This window comes from Borostomias antarcticus, assembly GCF_949987555.1.
Source record: "Borostomias antarcticus genome assembly, chromosome: 18".
Taxonomy (NCBI): domain Eukaryota; kingdom Metazoa; phylum Chordata; class Actinopteri; order Stomiiformes; family Stomiidae; genus Borostomias; species Borostomias antarcticus.
In genome coordinates this window covers 11742386-11752757 of record NC_140251.1, presented here as the reverse complement: position 1 = coordinate 11752757, position 10372 = coordinate 11742386, and positions in this window count along the sequence as shown.

Here is a 10372-nt window from a genome sequence, read left to right as displayed (position 1 = left end):
GAGAGCGAGAGAGAGAAGAGAGAGAGAGAGAGAGAGAGAGAGTTTCTTTCCTGTTGATATAGTTTTAATATTCTCCAGATGGCCCTGTGACACGTCCTCAGTGCCGATGGCCCAGTCTTACAGCCCACTCACTCTCTTAACATTGCAGTACAAAACATTCTTGCAAGATTCAAATATGCAGATATCAAGTAAGTGTCTCAGATGAATTGAACAGTCTGATCGGTACTAGGGACCTCCGGAAGCACTCTGTTGAGCACCATGGCAAAATAAGGCTATGGCTGAAGATGCTCCTCTGCTTGACCAGGGAATCATGTAGAGGATGTGCGACATTGTCCTTGAGGACTAACATTGGCCTCTCTGCAACCACAGTCACAGAGTCACAGAGGCTGACCCCCACGACAGAGCCCGCCCTCCTGATCAGCTTGTCCATCCTGTTGGCGTCTGCTACTTTGATGCTACTGCTGCCCCAGCACACAACCGCATAGAAGATGGCACTCACTACAACGGACTGCTAGAACATGTCCAGAATTGCTCTACATACATCAAAGGACCTGAGCCTCCTCAGGAAGTAGAGCCGACTCTGTCCCTTATCGTATGGCCTCAGTGTCTCCTGCCCCAGATGCAGATAACATTTACAACATGTGGTGAGCATCTACTCCACAGTAGCAGTCAAGCTGAATTTCAACAGTTCTGAACAGATCCTGATCCTATCAGGCTCCTACCAGAAGATGGCGCTACCTTGACACAGAGCACCCATCTGCCAGAGTACCTGCCTGCTAGCTGGACTCATTATCCCCAAAAGTCTCTTGACTGTACAGGATAATAACAATAATGGCAACATTATATTACATGTATTCTGTGAAGCTTCCCCAAACTTTCCCATTTGTAAAAACAATCATCTCATGTAAGTTGTACTTCACGTGATGACTGCAGAAGCACAACTGCATCTTGTAACCTAATGATCAATTATACATCCACATACAGTACATATTGTAAAATGCAATTGTTGTGAGTTTCACCGTGAATAGTGATAACTATGTACAGTGAATAGTGATAACTATGTACAGTGAATAGTGATAACTATGTGCAGTACAGTGAATAGTGATAATTATGTACAGTACAGTGAATAGTGATAATTATGTACAGTGAATAGTGATAATTATGTACAGTGAATAGTGATAACTATACAGTGAATAGTGATAACTATGTACAGTACAGTGAATAGTGATAGTTATGTACAGTGAATAGTGATAACTATGTACAGTGCAGTGAATACTGATAGCTATGTACAGTGAATAGTGATAACTATGTACAGTGAATAGTGATAACTATGTACAGTGAATAGTGATAACTATGTACAGTACATGGTTTTTAAATGAACCTGGCTGAGAGTGTGCTGGGAGCACTTTGGACCAGATGTGAGACTTCATGTCTTGGCTTCTTACACTGATCTCTGTCTGGCAGCAGTCCTTATCATTCTCCCTGTCAGATTTACACTATAAAACCTGCCCCATTGACCAGCTGTTAATGAGTTCTAATATTTGATATTCCATTGTCTGAGATTTGAACACCTGTGCTGGCTCTCTGAATGAATCCTTATCTATGCTACCTGAACACCTACAGGCCTTAGCTCAGCATGATTGCAAATGTCTTTCACTGTACACCTGGGCTCAAACCCACATCTGAGCCCACACTGATCCTTGGTACAGTAGACAGGGCTGCTGGCACAAACCTCTATCCAATTCATTAACATAATTCCCTCACATGTTTGTTTTTCACCCCCCTCCCCCTTCCACACCTATCTCTCGTAGTGAGGATCAGCATACCAAACTATATCATGAGGACATTATCTGCTGCTTGAAAAGGACATTATCTAGCAGCTCCTTTTGAAGGTGAACGTCCCTTGGGTCTGCCGCTTGGAACTTTGAGATGAGCAGCACGTGTAGAGAAGTGAGAGTATTCAGTCCCTTCATGTGTGTGTACTGTGTGTGTGTGTGTGTGTGTGTGTGTGTGTGTGTGTGTGTGTGTGTGTGTGTGTGTGTGTTTGTGGATGTGAGTGCATGTGTGTGTGTGTGTGCATGCATGCGGATCTGTGTGTGTATGTGTGTGCGCATGCATGTGTGTGTGTGTGTGTTTGTGTGCGTGTGTGTGTGTGTGTGTGCGTGTTTGTGGATGTGAGTGCATGTGTATGTGTGTGTGTGTGCATGCATGCGGATCTGTGTGTGTATGTGTGTGCGCATGCATGTGTGTGTGTTTGTGTGTGTGTTTGTGCTTTGTAATCTGCCAAGGTGAGTGCTCAGGGGTGGGGCACAGCAAAACAAGGTCTACTCGTGGGGCTCTTATGCGTCTCAGCGCATTTATTTGAAACAAACTCAAAAGGAAAAACTCAAAACAGAAAAAAATGATCTTCGTCTTAGCCTGGGTCCCATTCTCCCGCAGGTGAGTGGCGCGGGATGAGCTGAGGGAGTCGGCTACGGCTCCTGAAGACGACAAGAAACACGCGTTAGCAGGTTCAAAACCAAAATAGAGCCACGGGTCAGCAGCGCACACACAGGTCTGTTACTCACAGAGTCCAAAGACCGCTGAGAATTTCCCCAGCCAGGCTTTTGATTGATTGATTGATTTTATTTATTTTTAAGACAGGGACAAGGTACAGTAGACATTTACCCTATAGAATAGGGAGAGATGCACTGTACAAGGTTTTAGCGGCGTGTTGGCTCGTTAGCTGATTAGTGGCAGCTGCTGTCCTGGCTGTCCAGGCCTGATTGCGCAACTCAGCGCAGATGGGGAGTAGGGTTGCCTGAGCAAGCAGGAAGGGCTTGTAAACCCTGTCGATCGCCTGTCCCCGCTGGCCATGGTGCTGACGGGGTCTTGTTCGCTCAGCTGTGCCCTCTCCGGCCTTTTCATCTTGGTCCATGGTGCTGAAACGGACTTATACGCACGGTTGCGCCGAAGTTGGGCACATTCATATCCATGTGACGCGCTCGAGTGGCAGCCGCCCGCCGCCCGGCCGCAGGGAGGATGTCACAGTGTGCATGTGTGTGTGTGTACAGTACACACATGCGTGTCTGTATACAAGCGTGTATGTGTATGTGTTATTGTGCCCGTGCGTGTGTGTGCGTGCATATTTGGCTCCTCTTAAAGGGCAATGCTCGTTTTTGACAACCTGGACCTTATTTACGACATATTATAAGAAGTTTGACTCACCGAGATCACTTTGGTGTAGTTCGGAGGCCTGTAGAAGAAATTTAAAATCCAGCGCGAGCCAGTATATCCATGTAATGACGGTGGACGGGGCAACGAGAATGCAGTTTCTCAAAATCTATTTTCGGCCGCTAAACGGTTGTTTTCATCAATCAGATTGGATGAATCGACAGTTGAGATTCCTCAACGCGAGGCATTGTAGTGGTTTTCAAATACGGGGTCTTTAGCCTCTGCGCTACGATCGGATTGTTGCTGACGAATGACGACGACAATATTCTCGGCACCAACAACGATCGTAGCGCAGAGAATGTGAGCCGGAGAATAGCCAGTCTGCGCGCTGGCCTGTGCGCATGCGTGCTGGAGCAAGTGGGGAAAGGCGTGTAAAGATCATATTACAGAGGCTAAAGACCCCGTATTTGAAAACCACTACAATGCCTCGCGTTGAGGAATCTCAACTGTCGATTCATCCAATCTGATTGATGAAAACAACCGTTTAGCGGCCGAAAATAGATTTTGAGAAACTGCATTCTCGTTGCCCCGTCCACCGTCATTACATGGATATACTGGCTCGCGCTGGATTTTAAATTTCTTCTACAGGCCTCCGAACTACACCAAAGTGATCTCGGTGAGTCAAACTTCTTATAATATGTCGTAAATAAGGTCCAGGTTGTCAAAAACGAGCATTGCCCTTTAACTGTTCATCTTTATGCGTCAGTGTATATGTGAGTTAATGACAAACTGTTAGGGCTAGCGGAGGAGGACCCAAAAGCAGACTCAAACGGCTTGGAGGTGAAGCCCGGAGGCGTGTTTATTTAATACGGGCCAGGCAGGATCAGGTCGGAGAGGCAAGCGGGGGTCAGGCAGGGACGTGGTAGTGAGACAGGCGTGGATCGGGCAGGAGCGTGGTAGTCAGACAGGCGTGGATCGGGCAGGAGCGTGGTAGTGAGACAGGCGTGGATCGGGCAGGAGCGTGGTCCTCAGGCAGGCGTGGGTCAGGCAGGTTCGTGGTCCTCAGGCAGGCGTGGGTCAGGCAGGCTCGTGGATCTGACAGGCGTGGGTCAGGCAGGTTAATGGGTTGGTCAACAATCTGGCGCAGATTGCTGTGTGGAGTGGCTTCTTAACTTTGTGCTGATTAGCTGCAGGTGCGGGACCGCTTGGTGGCAGATTCGGGAGAGGCGCAATCACCGGGATGAACTGCAGGTGCTGGTCGGGGGTGCGCCGTTGCTGATGGGCACGCAGCTCCCTCTGCGCCCTCTGGGAGGTGCTAGAGGACTCATCTTCTGAGCCAAAGTCAGGCTCACTCGCAGGGGCATGATCAGAGGCAGACACTGGTCCAAAGGCAGGTACAGAGACAGAGACAGAGTCGGGGGAAAAGGACCGGCGAGGCAGGCGCCGTGGAGCCGTGACACAAACAGAAAGAACTCTGTATCGAGCCTTTCTTCAGCCAGGTAGGCCACTGAGAACACTGAGTCATTGAAAATTACTTATTTTTATTTTAAAATAACGGCCTGCAGTTTTATATCAAGTCTCTCTGATTCTGCCAGTGATTTAGTGGTGGATCTGCAGCAAACCCCTATCTGTCTGTCTGACAGCAGCTGACTGTAGCTGCCACCGTCCTCATATAACCTGAATGTGTCCCTCCAAACGACGATGGGAGAAACAGGATATGCTGTATAGCTCACAGTGTAGACCAGGGAAGCCCCCCCCCCCCCCCCCCCCCTCTCTCTCTCTCTCTCTCTCTCTCTCTCTCCCTCACTCTTATTATTGGTTCAGATAATGGCACCTCTAAAGTTGCTCAATGTATGTGGCCCCTCTCAACAACTGTAGTACAGTCTAAGCTCAGATATCGTGGTGTTATTTTTGGGCTCTTATTGGATTTCACATGGGCTACACTGTACACTCACCTCCACCAGGAACCAGACCCCTGATCTGCCAGTTCAACAGACAAGAGGGAGCTAGTTCAGACTATTGAGATGCTCCCACAGGACCCCTGTAGCAGCTCTCCATCTTTCCCAGCATGCCAAGGGGCTATCTGGAGGACAGGAGAGTGCCCAAGCTCTTTGATTTGCCATCAAACATGAATTATTCAGCCCTCTCCCCACTCTCTGCTTACAGTATGTACATAGTACATTAAAGTAGGAGACCAATTTGGATACCTTATTATGACATCTAAATACCTCTCCCATGTTGCTCCCTCCAAGAGCAGCTCAAAAGTCTTCCCCTCTTTGTATATTATTGGAGGGTAATCTGTCTTGACCCAACCAAAGTCTTTAACCCATTGATTCCATTCATGCCCAGGGTTGTTTTGATGACTAAAGAACTGGGTATACTCTAATGGCTAAATTGCAAAAATGTTACAGTTTACATTAGTGGTGGTTAAGGAAGTGGGTATACTGTGTGTCCATGGTTAAAGAAGTGAGTATACTGTCTGTCCATGGTTAAAGAAGTGTGTGTACTGTGTGTGTCCATGGTTAAAGAAGTGTGTACTGTGTGTGTCCATAGTTAAATAAGTGTGTACTGTATACTGCCTGTCCATGGTTAAAGAAGTACAGACTGTAGGCATACTCAGTATACCTACCTCTTTATACCATCCACTACATTACTAGCTATTCACACACCCTAGCTGCTCAAAGGCTGTCCCATGTGTGTTGTTGATAAACAGTATGATGATATTTCCTAGTTCCTTGTACTGAAAACTAAGGTCATCACTTATAACACCCCGGAACATCTGCCCCTTATGACAGCTGAAGGTACTTTATTGCTCTGAAGGAGGTTGAGGACTTCAAATACCTGTGCTCTTGGGTCAACTCAACAGAACAGGACCTAAAAGTGAAGAAGGCGCTCGCACGGAGAGCTCTAAACAGCATGAGCAACATGGAAATCCAACCTCCCCCGTGAAACTAAGCTCCACTTCTTCTGTTCTGTGCCACCTTGGAGGAGTTCTCCTGTATGGCTGTGAGTGCTGGACCCTGAGCCAATCCCTGCAGAGGTCACTGGACCCTGAGCCAATCCCTGCAGAGGTCGCTAGAGGGATGCTATATCAGAATGCTCCATGCAGCACTGGACAAGTCATAATGCGCACGTCAGTAATGAAGATCTGTACGGAGAGAGGCCAAGGGTGAGAGGGAAGATAGCAGCAAGGAGAATGAGGCTGGCTGGGCACTGCTACAGAAACCGTGAGCTTCCGACCAGCAAGCTGGTGTTATGGGAGCCGTCTCCATGGATGGACACAAGTCGCGAGGACGTCCTACTAAAACATTTGTGGACATCATCAATATGGAGGCGGGAGTGGAGACCATCGATGAGATGGCCAGGTGTGTGGAGGAGCGGGATAACTGGAGACGAAGATGGGAAGCCCGTCTGTGGACGACCTGATGATGATGATGAGGATGATGATCCTTGTACTGAGCTACTACTCAATCCTTTCAATGCTTTTGTTTCTTTCTTCAAAAATGTTTCCCCCCCCCTATTACATCACAAACAGGTCTATAACTCAATGTGTGCAGACAGTGAGGGGCTGTAGCCATCACCGTACAGTGCTATAGGCAGTGCCATTATCTGCTGATCAAGCGTGCATGTTCGAATCCCCCTGATGATGGCGTTTGCAGACTAAGTGATCTCATTCACTGCTTTCTGTGCTAAGTGGTATCCTTCACTCTCCTCTCAACCAGACCACTGGTAAATCGCTGCTGAAAATACCATAGATAGACGGACTCTTAATATACACAAACACATACACACACACACTCTCTCTCTCTCTCTCTCTCTCTCTCTCTCTCTACCTCACTCTCTTTCTCTCTCCCCTGCCACTCTCTTGTGATGGTGCTCCATTTAGATGAGAGGGAGGAAGTGGGCCACGCTTCCTGTGTAATGAGCTCCAGGCAGCCAGACAGGGATGGTGAGAGGAGGGGAGAGGAGAGGAGGGGAGAAGAGAGGAGAGGAGGGGAGGGGAGAGGAGTGGGGAGGAGGGAAGAGGAGAGGAGGGGAGAGGGAAGGAGAAGAGGGGAGATGAGAGGAGAGGAGGGGAAAGGAAGGGAGAGGAGGAGAGAGGGAAGGAGAAGAGGGGAGATCAGAGGAGGGAAGAGGAAGGGAGAGGAGGAGAGAGGGAAGAGAAGAGGGGAGATGAGAGGAGGGGAGATGAGAGGGGGGAGAGGAGAGAGGGAAGAGAAGAGGGGAGATGAGAGGAGGGAAGAGGAAGGGAGAGGAGGAGAGAGGGAAGAGAAGAGGGGAGATGAGAGGGGGGAGATGAGAGGGGAGAGTAGAGGAGGGGAGAGGAGAAGAGTGAAGTGAGTGGATGTGTGTATCCTGTGCCATGATTTCATTAGTTAGTCTAGAAAAATTAGCCCCTCTAAACGAATGAAAGGATGAATGCTGGGAGCCATTTGCTTGAAAATTGAATGGAGGAAGAAAAATCCCACTGAGGAGTCAGATCGCTCCTGCTACTGTATAAGTGGATGAGTGGTGGTTAGGCAGCCCTGGCTTGTCTTGTCTTGTCTTGTCTTCTCGCCTGGTCTGGTCCGGCCTTGGTCTCTTCTGGGGTGAGAGGAATGGTCAGAGATGGCTGCTTCACCATGACAACACAGGGGTAGGATGTGCGGTCTTGTACTGAACAAAAGGAACTGTATGGTGTGAGAGAGGATACTGCAGTGTAACAGTGAACACATTTCTTTAGCGTAAATAGTGTGTGTGATTGAGCCCACAGCCCTGTACTGTACATTGTGTGTTATTGTACAGTAGAGTTGGTTGACTTGTAATACAGCTGTATGTGGGGAAAGTAGTAGTAGTAGTAGTAGTAGTAGTAGTAGCAGTAGTAGTAGTAGCAGTAGTAGTAATAGTAGTAGTAGCAGTAGCAGTAGCAGTAGTAGTAATAGTAGTAGTAGTAGTAGTAGTAGTAGCAGTAGTAGTAGTAGTAGTAGTAGCAGTAGTAGTAGTAGTAGTAGCAGTAGTAGTAGTAGTAGTAGTAGTAGTAGTAGTAGTAGCAGTAGTAGTAGTAGTAGTAGCAGTAGCAGTAGTAGTAGTAGCAGTAGTAGTAGTAGTAGTAGTAGTAGTAGTAGTAGCAGTAGCAGTAGTAGTAGTAGTAGTAGTAGTTGTAGTAGTAGTAGTAGTAGTAGTAGTAGTAGTAGTAGTAGCAGTAGTAGTAGTAGTAGTAGTAGTAGTAGTAGCAGTAGTAGTAGTAGTAGTAGTAGTAGTAGTAGCAGTAACAGTAGTAGTAGTAGTAGCAGTAGTAGTAGCAGTAGCAGTAGCAGTAGTAGTAGCAGTAGTAGAGTAGTAGTAGCAGTAGCAGTAGTAGTAGCAGTAGTAGAGTAGTAGTAGCAGTAGCAGTAGTAGTAGGGGAGAGCGGGGCGCATTGGAGCATGAGGCGCGTCGGACCACTGGGCTTTTAAGGTGATCTGTTGTAGCTACAAGGACATATTTTGGTGAACACACCTCTCTACGTCACGTCAACCTATCCTGAAGTCGGCGGGAGTATTTGAAAATCTTTAAACATTTTCCTGGCGATCATCTATTTTTACCCCATGTAAGTAATTTTTTTTTATGCTAGTGTTTTTTGATTTATACCTTGTGTATACATGTCACAGAATCCAAACATATATCATTTTAATCACTGTTTGAGTGGCTATAAGATAGAATAATTTTCGTGTTTCATGCTACATACCACTGAGTGACAGCTAGCCAGATAGCTAGCCTCTGGTAGATGGGGCGCTTTGGACCACTGTGGTCCAACGCGCCTCACATTCAATGATCATGCATTTGTGGGACTTTAGTCAAGTTAGTGACATTGTGAGACACCCCCACTTGTTTTATTTTTGCATTTTTTAGGTACTGGGATACTGTATTTTATTCACTTGCAATTGAGATAGACTATTCATGTGCATTTATCACGATTTTAATAGGTTCATTATGGCTAGAACGGGTTAAGCCGCAAACGCACTGGAAGCTTTTGGTGCGTGATCGGCCATTTAAAACAATTGGTGTAGGCCTACTTCAAAACGCTAGCGTCAGACTCTTCTTCGTCTGGGGCAGGGGTGTCAAACATACGGCCCGCGGGCCAAAACCGGCCCGCCAGATGGTTCAAACCGGCCCACGAGACGACGTCCAAAATTAATGAAAAGGAACAGATATTCCAAATTTGTCCAGCAGAGGTCGCACTGACATAACGAGAGATCCGGAAATAAACAGCACGTGACAGCAACGCGCCCAGAATCATCTGGCAATCTTGCCTTATCGTTATTAAGCTCTTGTTGTCAAAATTACCCACGGTTGCACCGTCATTACCAAAATGTCTGTCAAAACGGAGAAAAGTTGACACAGAGTGCAGAGTTTTCCAAGAAAAATGGACTGATTCTTATTTATTCACAGAAGTGAAAGGGAAACCTGTGTGCTTGGTGTGTAATCAGCAAGTTTCAGTGCTCAAGGAATATAATATTCGACGCCACTATGAGACTCATCATGGTGAAAAATACAACCATTTGCGAGGACAACTGAGAATAGAGAAGATAAATGAATTGTTAGTGGGTCTGAAGAAACAGCAGTCTGTTTTTACCCGTAGCCGAGAGGTCAGTGATGCAGCGGTGAAAGCTAGCTACCTTATTGCTAACGAGTTAATGTTAGGATCCAAGCCATTTTCTGAGGGCGAGTTCGTGAAAACATGCATGCTGAAGGCTGCAGAAATCGTGTGCCCTGAAAAGCGACAGGCCTTTGCCAACATTAGCCTAACGAGGAACACTGTCGCAGATAGAATTTCAGATCTCTCGGCAGACTTGGACAGCCAAATGAATCACAAAGTCAAGTCATTTGTTGCATTTTCGGTTGCAATTGATGAGAGCACTCTGAAGAATACAGTTCTGTTAAAAATAACATTTACTGTGGTAATGTAATATTTAAAGACCATGAACATTGTGCAGTATAATATCAGTCAGCAGCTTCAGCACAAAATAGTTTGGTCTGGTGTAACTCTATTGCTCATGCACTGCTATCACTTTTATGGGTTTTTGAAATGTACAAATTTAATACATTTACAAGGCAGGGTGATAACGTTCTTCATAGCTCCCACTTTAGTTTGTGCATAGTGTGGTGAGTCAGTTCAGGTGGTCAGATGTGAAAATGTATCTACTGTACATTAAAATAAACAAGTTGTTTTAATCAAAGTGAAATGCCATTTTTTCAG